The sequence below is a fragment of the Urocitellus parryii genome, chromosome 5 (genome assembly GCF_045843805.1).
Source record: "Urocitellus parryii isolate mUroPar1 chromosome 5, mUroPar1.hap1, whole genome shotgun sequence".
NCBI lineage: Eukaryota > Metazoa > Chordata > Mammalia > Rodentia > Sciuridae > Urocitellus > Urocitellus parryii.
Genome location: NC_135535.1, coordinates 166,779,505 through 166,793,746, shown reverse-complemented (window position 1 = coordinate 166,793,746; position 14,242 = coordinate 166,779,505). Strand labels below are relative to the sequence as shown.

General features: G+C 39.3%; 1 pseudogene; it reads right to left on the bottom strand.

Moving 5' to 3' along the window:
* Positions 1 to 5,979: 5,979 nt before the first annotated feature.
* The window catches only part of LOC144255079 (neurofilament light polypeptide pseudogene), a 30,137-nt pseudogene continuing 21,874 nt past the window's right edge, over positions 5,980 to 14,242 (bottom strand).

Sequence of the window (14,242 nt, the reverse complement as noted above, 5' to 3'; positions counted from 1 at the left end):
CATAACACAAATGTTAGTTTACATTTTTGCTGGCCCTAACATCAGAATTTATGAAAGTCATTAGAGTCTCAAAGAGGGTCATTATCTGACCAGTGAAGGCCAGGATTTGTGAGGCATCATTAAAGTTTCAGAGAGGGCTGCTATCTGCTCAGAGAGAGCCAGGCATGGGTGAGTTCAAGGCAGGGCAGGCATTCCAAGCAGGTTCAGAATTTGCAGTAATTTATAGTGAAGCTGAAATTAGCTTTTCATGGCTTTGTGGCAAGATGGCTTCCAATTTTAAGAGAAAATCAGGCTGGGTCTATTATTCCCCTCTTTTCTTTCTTTTTTTTTTCTCAATTATACACTTTTATCTTCTGAAATGATTTAAAAGAATAAGATCACTTAATATATGTTTATTATTGCCCTTAAGTTAAAATTTAAGGGTAATTTATGTTGCAAGGATTGAGTCTCTGCTTTTCTTTCTGATTTGATTTCTGCCTTCTTATTGCTGAGTGTACTAAATCAAACAGGATTTCTTTCAATTCCTCAAGCACTCCATGACTCCAGCCTTTTTCCATGTCTTTTGTCTAGAAAGTTCTTGCATTCCCCATTCTCCACAGCAAAGTCTCAGGGATGTGGGGATGTGGCTCATTGGTAAATTACCCTTGTCTTAAATCCCTAATACAAAAAGAAAGTAGGAAAGAAAACTAGCAGCTAAAGGAGAGATTATACAATAGAGCAGAAGGATATTTAGATGTCCATTTGCAGAAAAAAATTAAGTTCAAAATATTTTTCTTTCTTCAAAACCACAGAAAAAAATTGTTATGGAATAGAGATTATATCTTTAATAACCTTTAAAAGTACTTGGAGAAAATAATAGAAAAAATTTATAATTTTGAAGTGTGGAATCATAAGCAAATTGTAAACTCTAGAAGTCATAAAGAAAAATCTTGAGAAATTTGGCTACCTAATATCTGAAATTCCCGAGCAAAGACACCAAAAAAGATAGTTAAAGGGAGGTCTAGGGAAAACATTGTCAGCACCAATAAAAGGCATTTACATTAATAATCAGAATATACAAAGAAAAGGGGGAAAATAGAAAGGAAAAGTATTTGAGTAGGTAAATGCAAACTAATCTCTCTTCTAAATAGCAGCAACTAAATAAAACCAACAAGAAGATACCATTTTGTACCTTAGAATGGTTTTATTAAAAAAAAAAAAATAGATGTTGGGGATCTACCCTGGACACCTGGTTCTGTGACTTCAGGTCCTGCCCCTCCAGAAGTACTTTATATAAATGACACCTCCTCCAGCACTATTCCAATGCAGTGATGTCATAGTTGGGAGTGCACTGGCTCATCTGTGGTTTAGTGAGAGTTGGGGGCAGTGTTTGCCTTATGGACAAAACATAAAGGTTCTCTCATTCTGTGATTGCCCTGCCAGGAATATAGCCTTTCCAGAATATATGAATATAGGGACTTGGAATGTGGTTCAGTGGTTGAGCACTTGCCTAGCCCATGCAGGCCCTGGGTTCAATCCCCAGCCCAGGGGAAAGAGAAAGAAAGAAAGAAAGAAAGAAAGAAAGAAAGAAAGAAAGAAAGAAAGAAAGAAAGAAAGAAAGAAAGGAGGGAGAAAGGAAGGAAGGAAAGGAAGGAAGGAAGGAAGGAAGGAAAGAAGGAAGGAAGGAAGGAAGGAAGGAAGGAAGGAAGGAAGGAAGGAAGGAAGGAAGAAGAGAGGGAGAAAGAAAGGGAAAAAAAGAGAGGAAGAAAAAAAAAGAAAAGAAACATGGTATATACAGCCACCATCCCCCTCTAATGCCTGCACTTCCTCAAGTGCTCTGACCTCCAGTAGAAGGGAGCAAGAAGGTCTCAAAAGGAGTCCTCCACCAAAGCCCACTACTCCCAAATCCACAAGTAGTAAACGCCCTAGTCCTTGGCTACAAAAATCGCTTGTAAGGAGCGCCCTCTAGTGTAGAGGTGAAGAAAACTCAGAGTTCCAGGCCCAGTGTTGTGGTGCTCTGATTTCTAGTTAGTCCACTAAGTTTCAGATTCATTAACTCCTCTTCCAGGGTCAGGTGTGAGAAACTGCTCTGATTTAAAAACAGATTTGTGATTCCAGAGGGCAGGTATCCTGCTTTGTGGGAAGCAAATGAAGACTCTCTGGTTGGCTTTTTAGAAGACACAAATAAGATCTGTGGGCTCCATGGCAAACGTGTAGTAGTTATGCCAAATGGCCTCCAAATAGCACTCTGACACATTGAGAACTTATGTAAGAACCTACTATGGGGCTGTGTGTATATGTAGCTGTGTGAAAGCCACCCATGCACGAGGCCCTGGGTTTGATCCACAGCATCTCAAAAACAACAAACCAAACCACTCTTGGTAGGTCTGATGTTAAACATCCCCTTTGTCCCCGTGGTGTCAAAAGATGCCTCAGTGGATGATTATAAGTAGAAAACTAGGGAAGAGGAATCAGGTATTGGCAGCTTTTCCATTTTCATTTGTGTGTGAGTTTTTTATATAAATGTTAAGTATGCAAAGCAGGAATGCAGATCAAAATGTTTCAGTGAACAACTTTTGGCGATTCATCTGTATAATGATTATAAAGGTCTGCTTTTTTTTTTCTTTTTTGACCATGGCAGCATTTAGATTTTTTGAAAACTAAGTTTACTTCTTACTGACAGCCACTAAATGTCGTTTATAGAATTTTGATCATAGGGTGGATTTCACTCACTATGCCTTTCTGAGTTGTCCCACATGCTGGTTGCAGATTTTTAATAATGTCCATCTACTGGGCTGCTTTTATGAATCTGCTGTTAAAATATAGGAGGCAAGACACTGTGCCACATGCTGGTAATCTCACTAATCTCTGGTAATCCAGAGGTTGGGGCAAGGAATTGCAAGTTCAGGGGCAGACAAATCTGCAACTTAGTTAGACCCTGTCTCAAAATAAAAACTTAAAAAGGACTGGGGATATAGCTCAGTGATGAAATATCTCTAAATAAATAAATACATGAAACTGTTAAAATGGTATATACACAAGTATGTTCTTGAAGCATGTTTTATATTGGGGAAAAAAGAAACAGTCCCTTTGTCCATAAATAGGGCACTGTCTTGATAAATAATGGTATACCCATCCACAGGATACTTTGCAGCTCCTACATGGAATAAAGTACATTTATGTGTACTCACTTTCATAAACTTTTCCCTACAGTCGACCTAACACTAGTAGAAGGCCACTACCAGGGATTGAACCCAGGTTCTTTCACATGCTGGGCCAGCACACGACCACTTGGTGATCTCCCAGGATTTGATGCTAGGACTGAGGTAGACATGAATTTAAAAGCAAAATATTTATTATTTGATACCATCTTTATATTTTTTCTCCATACATACTAAGAATACAGGGAATATGTAGAGAGGAAATAGGAAGTGTCCACCATGCTGTGGGAACTGAACTGGAATTATTGGGTAGAGGAAATTAGTGACAGGGAGGAGTTTGATGTTTTGCATTTTATACTTTATTACTTTGTGCTCTAATATAACAAGAAATCAAAGTGTGTGTGTGTGTGTGTGTGTGTGTTTCTAATCTTAAATTCATAATATTAGGCAACCAATCCCTAAATTTGAGCTATAAGAATTTTTGTGGATTTAAGTATTCTTTGATAATTTCCCACTGAGCTAAACTACTGTGGAATGTCCAACCAAGTATGAGAAATTCAATGCATTCTTTAAATAAACCCTTCCTTCTAGCCCAGCTCATCTGGGCATCATAATCCCCATGTAAGCTTTTTAAAAATTAGATCCAAGGGGCTGGGGTTGTTGCTCAATGGTGGAGTGCTTACCTAGCATGTGCAGTATGGTTACTTCAATACTCAGCATCACATAAAAATAAATAAAGAAATTAGTGTGTTGTGTACAATTTATATATATATATATATATATATATATATATATATATATATATATATACACACACACACACACACACACACATATATATATTTTTTTTAAATTAAATATTAGTCTTGGTGACAGATCTGATGACTCAGAATCAGAATGTCTGTGCCTGAGGCTGTTGTCTTACTGTTCAGGAGGAGATGGGTTGTGAAGATTATTGATTAGGTAATTATGTGTGACAATTGCACTAAGCCAGGAACAGAAAAGGCAGAGAGGCAGACCTGGCCTGCAGGGGCTCCTCCAAATAAACCTGATGGAGACTCTTGATGGACAATTCATTCTCCCAGGCTTGGCAATGAAAGTGTTCCATGTGATGCAAGTAAGGTACTCCAAGTACTCAGAGCTCTCAGATGTGTTAGGGCTGTACCTTTATTTGTATTTTCACTAAAACCATTATTTTTTGCATTTGTCTCAGTTTCTGTGTTCTAAACTGGAGGAAGGTGGGGGATGATTAGAAGATCAGGAAAAAACTCACCCAGCTTTTGGAATGAAGAACCTCCCCCCCAGTTTTCTTACCATAAACACAACAGGATGTAGTGTGTTATTATCTAAGAACCAGGTTGTGCAGAGGCAGACAAGTTAGATTCTAGTCCTGATCCCTCTTTGTGCCAGTTGTGTGACTTATCTGCAAGTTATCTGCAAGGTTCTTGACCTCTTTGAACCTCTGTTTCTTGATTTGCATAATGGACAATGACTTGCTTTAAATGACATTTAAGGAAAGATCAGAAGTGGCAAAGAGTAGAAGTCAATCAATCAAACCACAGCAGCTGTTGATTAGTACCACAACAATTACTAGAGCATGAACTCCTTAAAGGTTAGACACAATGTGTGAATATGTGATTTCCCTTTCCTCTTTCCCTACAGTCTACCTAATACTAGTAGAGGGCCACTACCAGTGATTGAGCCCAGGTTCTTTCACATGCTGGGCCAGCACAGGACCACTGAGCTGTGCCTTCAGTCCCCCCCCCCCAAAAAAAAAACAGATATAGATAAAGATAGATACAGGTAGTCTACAGATCTGCAATTCTGTCTGCTACAGGTTGTAGTGGTTCCCATACCTCCTGGAGTGCAAGAGTTCAATTCTTTTTGCATGTGCAAGCTGCTTTTCCTAATCTAAGTCCCTTCCTAGGACTGCTTGTAACATCTACTTGTTCCCTTATTAACAATGAGCTAAATAAAATCTTTGGCAAATGCTCATTTTCTATCTGCATGACAGCCATGAATTTATTGTCTTTTGAAAGGTGTCTTTTAATATTGCTGCTACTTCTTTACCAAAGCAGTGGATTTCTGTGGAGGGCAGACACCTTGCCTGAATCTCCCTCTCAGTGTCAGGTGGAGTTGGACAACATTAGCGTTAATATCTTGTCCTTGGGTAGACAGAAAAGCTCCCTAGGAGTTTGGCTTCGGGTCCTGTGCCAACAACCTGAGGTGACAAAGAGGAAAGCACTTCTCTCAGAGAAATGGGCTCATAAGGAACCTCTGGACCCCCAGGGCAGCCTCCTAGGGCTACATGTCTTCCCCAAAGCCCTTCCTGTGCAAGAACACCCTTCCTTCCTGGGGTGGCGCCCTGGCTAGAACCTAGAGATTAGGTCTTTGGGGTCTCTGAGATCCGCCAGGTGCCGCGGGGCCTCTGGAGGGGAAGAGTGTTTTGGAGCCAGAAAGCCCCAAGCCGCTCAGGAATTTTGGCTCAGTTTTGGAGCATTTCCTCCTGGGCTGGCCTGGCGCTATCCTGGGGAGGGCATCCGCCAGCAAACAGGGCGCTGAGATTTGCCAGGCCAGCACCTTGGGGCTCCTGTTCTGCGCACAGGCTGGGCTCGCCCTGCTCTGCGCCACCGGCGCCTTGGCAGGTGGGTGGGACTGGGGGCGCTGGCAGGGTACCCAGGGAGACCAGGGATGGCAAGATAGGAATGATAGACAGAGGGCGAGGGGGGGGAGAGAGAGAGAGAGAGAGAGAGAGAGAGAGAGAGAGAGAGAGAGAAAATAGAGGTAGAGAAGGGTGGAGAAATGAAGATAAGAACAAGTTCTAAAGGAGAAGGGAAGCCTAAAAAGAGAGAAGGAAAGGCTGAGACAGAATGAGGCTTTGGAGATTTAGAAAAGCGATTTCGTCCATCAGGCTGTGGATATGCTTTTGGAGCTCAGCCCGGGCCAGCGCCGCCTCCTCTGTGCCTTCGCGCGTCTCCATCAGGCGGCCATTGGCGTCCTCGCGGCTCAGCACCTCCTCTTCCTAGCATGCTTGCAGGTTGCGTAGAGTCTCCTCCAGCCCTTCGCGCTCGCCCTGGAGCACCTGCTTCTCCTTGGTAGCGTACCCCGCCAGGCGCAGGTGGCTAATCTCCTGCTCCTACAGCAACCGGAAGCGGGACGGCTCCCAATGCTTCTGGCACAGCACCAGCAGCTCGGCTTCCAGCAGCTTGTTCTGCTGCTCCAGCTCGTGCACGCGCTCGATGAAGCTGGCAAAGCGGTCTTTGAGGTTCTGGAGCTGCACCTTCTCCCTCCTGAGTGCGGATGGACTTGAGGTCGTTGCTAATGGCGGCTACCTGGCTCAGGTCTAGGTTCTCCAGGCTGTCATCAAGGAGCCGGAACTGGACTAGTAGCTGCGGCGCACCGAGAGCCAGGAGGACACAGGGGCCAAGTAGTTGGAGTAAGTGGAGCGCGCGGTGCTGTAGCCGCTGCGTGCGCTGGAGATGTGCACCCAGGGAGTCACCACATAGCGCCGCTTGTAAGAAGTCTAGGCTCATAGCTAAAGGAACTCAAGCTGGCGGCTGGGCCAATGGCGGAGATGGGGGCCTGGAGAGGAGGAAGGACGGGGGAGAAAGGGAAAGGGAAGGATGGATGGCTGTGTGCCTATTATTATTTTTTTTTAAATTTTTATTTATTTATTTTTTACTTAAGAGATTGCCATAGTTGGACTTGAGAGTCCCCCAAGAATTGTTCAAGAATTGTTCCCCTGGGTGGTGCTCTTGGGAAATGATGAATGTTCAGACATGGGGCCTAGGGGAAAATTGTTGGGTCATTGGGGGTGTGCTCTCAGAGGCAAGTGATTTTGGGTTTTATTTTATTCATTTATGTAAATGCGGTACTGAGAATCCAACTAGTGCCTCTTGCACATATGCTAGGCATGTGCTACCACTGATCCACAACCCAGGACTAAGGTGAGTGGTTTTGTTTCAATACATGCTGTCACCATGAAGTGCAGCCTTTCTCCTGGACCAAATAGGTTTGCCATGGTTTCTTTTATGAGGGCAAAATGTTCTTTGCATATCTTCATTGGACCTGGCTGGCCAGGCTATGTCTTTCAAGAATAGTAGACTTTAGAGCTTTGAATTTAAGTTTGTCTTGTGACTTTCATCAACCAATAAAATATAAGTAGATTGTAATGTGTGTAATAATGAGAAAGATTTATCATCTATTAGGCAATTTATTCTTTTTAAATTTATGAATAACCATTTTATTGCATTTATGAATTTAATGTAATGTTTGCAGTTATTTATTACCATGGCACTATTTAGACAAAAATGACCAATCTACAAAACTTCTGTTGTATTTTAAAACTGTATCATCCAATTGAGTCTTTGAAAAATGTTTATTAAATTTCTAGATATACATTTATTATAATTGCATCTGAGAATCCTTTTTGCTAGGAGCCACAGCAAAAGTATTATGATACATGGCACTTTTGGTTTAGGTGACTGCCAGCTAGCCATTGAGATGATATGATTATGTTAAGCTTTACATTTCATATGGAAATTGGACTCCTGCTGTTCACCTCAGCCTGTTACTCATGTTACTCATGTTACTCATGTAATGGGAGAGTTCCCATTTGTCAATTGAAATATACTTTTTGTAAAACTTAAAGGAAAACCCATTTCCTTATTGAAATGTTTCAAGAGGCTTGTTCTCTTATCAGGCTCAAAAATGAAGAGGTAGAACCCAAGATCCACACCACATCCAGGATCATGGAAAGGCATTTACTCTGGTGCTTACATCATGTGCAGAAACTGATTTAGGGTTGTGAAATAAAACATGGGGGAAGCCATTGGTTTTGCCTAGGCTTTGAAATAGAATAAACAGACCAAATCAGCATGGAGTCCCATCTCAGCAGCTGAGTGCTATGGATCTCAAATGGCCCTAAAAGCCATGGGCTGCAGGTTGGGTTGCCAGGCTGTGGTACCACAGAGAGGTGGGAGAAACATCAGGAGAGCATTAGTTCTTTGGGATTATGTGCTTAAAGGGAATGTTGGGATCCTGACCTTTCTTCTCTGGTCTCTTTTTGCTTCCTGGCTACCATGATGTGAGAAGTTTTATTCAACCACTTGCTCACCATGATGTTCAGATTTACCACAGAGCCAAATGGATGAGAACAAGGGATCATGGACTGAAACCTCTGAAACTCCTTTGAAGTTGGTTAAGTCAAGTATTTTGTCACAGCAATGGGAAGTTAGCACTGAGTTTCAGTTCATGTGGAAACTTTTAAATCACTTCAGCTGTAAACAATTAAATTGTCTTTTTACCTCACTTCTGTTTCCTATAAATGCTGGCTAATTATGTTATTGTCCACTGTTCTTAGATTCTGTTCTGATTCTGAAGGCTACCTGATTTACAAATCATTTTTGTTAGTTTTTTAAATAAACTCATTTTGAATTAATCTCATCTAAGATGTTCTTCCACCTCATTCAGGCATCCATTTAGGGAAAGGGCATTGTCACTTCTTTCATACCAAATTATTCATTGGAATTTTACTTGATGGGGAAAAGAAGGGCAGGGACTCACATTCCACAAGTCAACATAATGAACTAGAGTGCTCCTGCATGCACACTAAAAGAAGGGTGTTAGCCCCTGCTCAGTAGGGGGGCTTCACTAAACCCAAGTCAGAGCCATGATGCAGCACCTGGGTCTTTTCTGCAAATCAAACTTTGAGAGCAACCCATCACTTTCAACAAAATTTGGACAACAGACTGCAAGGCCAACCTCAAATTGTTTGTGAACCAAAAACAATTCGATGATGCTCAGTCACAATCATGGGACATCATGGCACTCTGCAGAAGGCAGGCCATTTTGGTTTATTATTCCCAGCTTAATTTGCCATTTTTACAGGGGTAACACACCCTTCACTTCATTTTTCTTTCAAGTACTGTCTATTGAGAGCAGATGTGTTCTTTTACAGCTGAGTCCATCTTCCATGAAAAAAAGACAAAATTCCATGGATGTCAGTGTGGTCCTGAGGGGCAGCCCAATCCACCATTCAAGTATTTATTTATAGATGAATGGATGAAGAAGATAGGTGATAGATGGATAGATGTATTTCTCATGTGTGTAAGTAAATTAATAACCTTTTGGAAAAACTTTATATTTTATTGTTGTTCTCTTTCTATGTATCTGATTAGGCTTTATAGAACTCAGTTTGACTTTTTAACAATTCCGTGATGTAAAATGATCAAACAAAAAACCTTCCCTAACTTCCCTTGGCTGTAGGATCACCACAGGTTGATACCCAGTGCCATTTATGATCAGAACCCTTCCTGCTTTTCCACCCTCATCTTCATTCACTGAATTTCATATTCATTTCTTCAACACAAGCCAAGTCTGGTGAGGGACGGCAGGGTTAAGAAACACACAGGACACCAAGGTTCTTCATCCAGGAGGAAGCCCTTTATTGCCAAATTTGTTCCCCTTATATATCTTTTGTAACAGCTGCGGGAAATCACTCAAAAGTGAGGAGGGAAGAGTAATAACTGCCGTCCTTGGGTTACCGCCACCGTCCCCTATCAGGAGGCTCTGAACAGGTCAAGATGTTCCCGTGAGACACATGTGCTCGAGGCAGATAAACAGGAAACCACAAGCCCGTGTCACGGCCTTGTGAGCTGGCCACATTGACATGCAGAACAAAGGACTGGGGGTTGAGTCCCCAGGGGCCAAGGCAGGCCTGCTACCAGCAAATGCCTTTATTTATTTATTTTTAAAAATGTGATGCTGAGGATCCAACCCGGGTACCGCCCGTGTTAGACAAGTGCTCTACCACTGAGCCACAACCCCAGCCCCATAGTCCAATCTTATGGGAGAAAATAAACAGTTCTTGTTTTCCCTGTTTAGGTCATCAAGCCATCCAGAATAGAGAAAGTGTCCAGAGGTAAGCCCAGAGGGGACAACAGTACAGATGTCTTGAAGTTCAGAATTCAAGTACCATGTCCCATGTGAAAGGCAAGTTGGATGAAGAGGGGAAGCCCTTCTGAAAATCCGTTTGACTGTGGATTCTTCATGGATTGCCATAAACTGCTCACATCTAACTAAAAATCTTATATGATATCTGGATTCTTGATGTGTGCATGATAGACTAACAATAAGATCCTTAGATTGTGAGCTCTACCTACTCTTTCCACCAACGTGTTTAGTTCAGAAGTTATAAAACCAAAGTATAGCTCCCTATGGTCCTTAATCCCCAGATATTTTGTTTAAGTCACTTTGTTTATTAATGAAAACCCATATTCTTCCCCACACCAACAACTGATGAGAACACATTTTATTAATAGACTCAAATATATGTTCTCTATAGGATTTAAGAAGCCATAAGTTAATGGGAAGTTATACTCCACATATGTATAAAATGTCAAAATACATTCTACTGTCATGTATGTAAAAATGAACAAATAATTTTTTTAAAAAATACCCACTATTTAGCTACTAATATTTCAGTATTTAAACTTTCTTAGAAATAACTCATGTTTTATATTTGTCACATAACTTAGACTGTACATGAAGAACACAGTTATAAACCCATATCTCAATTACATTTATTTAGTTTATTTACTTTTAACAATTACTTGTAGATAACCCAGAATGACCAAAATTCCAGACAAGAATAGTCAGTATTTTTTAAGCTCTTTTATGTTTTGTTTTGTTTTGTTTTTCTTTTCTTTTTTAACATTCAGATAAGTTTAGAACTTAATATCAGATATTTGCCTTCCAGCTAAGACTGACTGAAATTATAAACCTCCAAATGACCATGAAATTTTTAAAATTATCTTTTTCTTTTTATGAGTACATTATAGTTATTAAAATTATCTTAAAGTTGTTTGAAAGAAAACTCTATGTTATATGTGCCAATCAGACATAATTTTAAGTTAGGTGCATAAATGAAAAGTAAATTTTTAATGTTTTATATATATTAGTGCACATAAGAGTAGGTTGGTTTTGAGATAATCATACAGTGTGGAATAAAATTTGCTTCAATGAAGTCCTCACTACTTCCTCATTCCCTGTCCTTCCCCCCAATTTTTTCTATTCTTCTGATCTTCCTTCTATTTATTGTATTATTATACTTGTGCTTTATAGGTATACATGCAAGTAAAATTCACTGAAGTATACTGACATATGTACAGAGCATAATTTGTTAAGTTTCATTCCATGGTTTCTCCCTTTTTCTGTCTCTCCTCCTACTCCCAAGTACGTACCTATACTCCATTAGCTCCCTTTTATTTTCATGGTGTCCCCCCCTCTCTCTTTTTCCCCCTTACTTTGTTCTTTGTGAGAAATGACAGAAAACATTCAACCTTTAGCTTTATGAGCCTGGCTTATTTCACTTAGCATGATGTTCTCCAGTTCCATCTACTTACTGGCAAATGCCATAATTTTATTCTTCTTAATGGCTGAGTAAATTCCATGCATCTAGATACCACATTTTCATTATCTGTTGATAGGCACCTGGGCTGGTTTCATAACTTGACTATTGTGAATGGCACTGCTCTAAACATTGAGGCCCCTGTATTGGAATGCTGATTTTGGTTCTTTATGGATAAATATAAAGACATGAAATAGTTGGATCATGTGGTTGTTCGATTTCTAGTCTTTTGGGGATTCTCCATAGTGCTTTCCAGAGTAAATGTACTAATATGTAACCCACCAACAATATATGAGTTTACACTTCTCCCCACTTCCTCCTCATCATTTATTAATATTGTATTCCTGATGATTGCCATTCTAAATGGAGTGAGATGAAATCTCAATGTACTTTTGATTTGCATTTCCCTGATTATTAGCAATATTGAACATTTTTTTTCTTGTATTTTTTGGCCATTTGTATTTTTTTCTTTTGAGAAATATCTGTTTAGTTATTTTGCACATTTATTAATTAGGTTATTTGGGGGGTTTTTTTAGTGTTAAGTTTTTTTGAGTTATTTATATATTCTGGATATTAATCACTTATCAGAAGAGTAGCTGGCAAATATTTTCTTACATTCTGTAGGCTCTCTGTTTTTTCCTTTGTTGGGCAGAAACTTTTTTAAAATTTTATTTTAATTGGTTATTTGTGACATTTAATGCACTTTAATACATCATCATAGATGGAGTATAATTTCTCATTCTTTTAGTTGTACGTGTTATAGAAACCCACACCATATTTTCTTTATCCATTCATCTGTTGAAAGGCACTTAGGTTGGTTCCAAGTTTAGCTATGGTGTGAGTTGAGCTGCTATAAACATTGGTGTGGATGTTTCAATGTAATATGCTGATTTTAAGTCTTTTGGTATAAAACAAGGAGTGACATAAGTTGACCAAATGATGGTTCCATTCTAAATTTTCTGAGGTATCTCCATACCACTTTCCACATTGGTTGCACCAATTTTCATTCCCACAAGGAATGTTTGACTGTACCTTTTTCCTCATATCCTTGCCAATGTTTATTGTTTCTTGTATAGTTGATAATTGCCATTCTGACTGAGGTGAGATGAAATATTAGAGTATCTTTGATTTGCATTTCTCTAATTGCTAAAGATGTTGAACATTTTTTTCATGTATTTGTGATTGATTGTATTTTGTCTTACGTGAAGTGCCAGTTGATTTCCTTTGCCCATTTATTGACTGGGTTATTTGTTATTTTTTGGCGTTAAGTTTTTTGAGTTCTTTATATATTCTAGAGATGAATGCTCTACCTGAGGTTCATGTGGTAAAGATTTTGTCCCATTCTGTAGGCTCCCTCATTGTGTTATTGTTTCCTTTGCTGCAAAGAAGCTTTTTTGTTTGAATCCATCCCATTTGTTGATTCTTGATTTTACTTTTTGTGCTTTAGGAATCTTGGTAAGAAAGTCATTTCCTAGGCTGAAATGCTGAAGATTTGCACCTACTTTTTCTTCTTTTAGGCACAGGGTTTTATTCTAGTACTTAAATCCTTGATCCAGTTTGAGTTGAGTTTTGCTCAGGGTGAGGAATAGGGTTTCAATTAATTTTTTTTTTCCTTTCATGCATCTTGATTACATGTATCCCCCCTACCCAAATTTTTTAGGTCATTGTGAATGGAATAGTTTTCCTGATTTCTTTCTTATCTGGTTTATTATTCAAGAATAGGAAAGCTATTGATTTCAGTATGCTGATCTTGTATCCCGCTGCTTTGCTAATTTTGTTTATCAGCTCCAAAGGCTTCTGATGGATTTTTGGAGTCTTGTGGATATAGGATCATGTCACAAACAGAGATAATTTGACTTGTCTGTTTTCTATTTGTATCTCTTTAATTTCCTTCACTTGCCTCAGTGCTATGACTAGAGTTTCAAGAACTCTATTAAATAAGAGTGATGAGCAGACATCCTTGTCTTGTTCCTGATTTAGAGAAAACATTTTCATAATTTTTTCATACAGCTTGGTGTTGCTGCTTTGCATTTGTCATATATAACTTTTATAATGTTGAGGTGAATTCCTTTTATCCCTAGTTCTTCCAGAGTTTTTAACATGTATCAGTGCTATATTTTGTCAAAGGCTTTTTCTGCCTTAATTCTTGCTCTTAATTCTATTTATGTGGTGAATTTCATTCATCCATTTGTGTATGTTGAACCAACTTTGCATTCCTGTGATAAAATTCACTTGATTATGGTGTATTATTTTCTTGATGTGTTTTTGAATATGCTTTGCTAATATTTTATTAAGGATTTTTGTGCTTATGTGATCATGAATATTGGTCTGTAGTTTATTTCCTTGATGTATTTTTGTCATATTTTGACATCAGTATGATATTGGCTTTATCTAATAAATTTGAGAATATTTCTTCCCTTCCTATTTCAAGGAATCATTAGCGGAAGTTTGGCATTATTTCTTTTCTTTTTTGGGTGAGTGGGTGGGTGGCCAGGGATTGAAGCCTGTGTGCTTAACCACTGAGCAAATTCCCGGTCCTTTTTTACCTTTTATTTTGGGACAAGGTCTTGTTAAGTTGCATACAGTCTTGTTATGCTCCAAGGTTGATTTTGGACTTGCAATCCTCTTGCCTCAGCCTCCCAAGCTGCTGGGATTTTATATGTGCAGTATTGCATCCAGTGTGTGTTTTGTT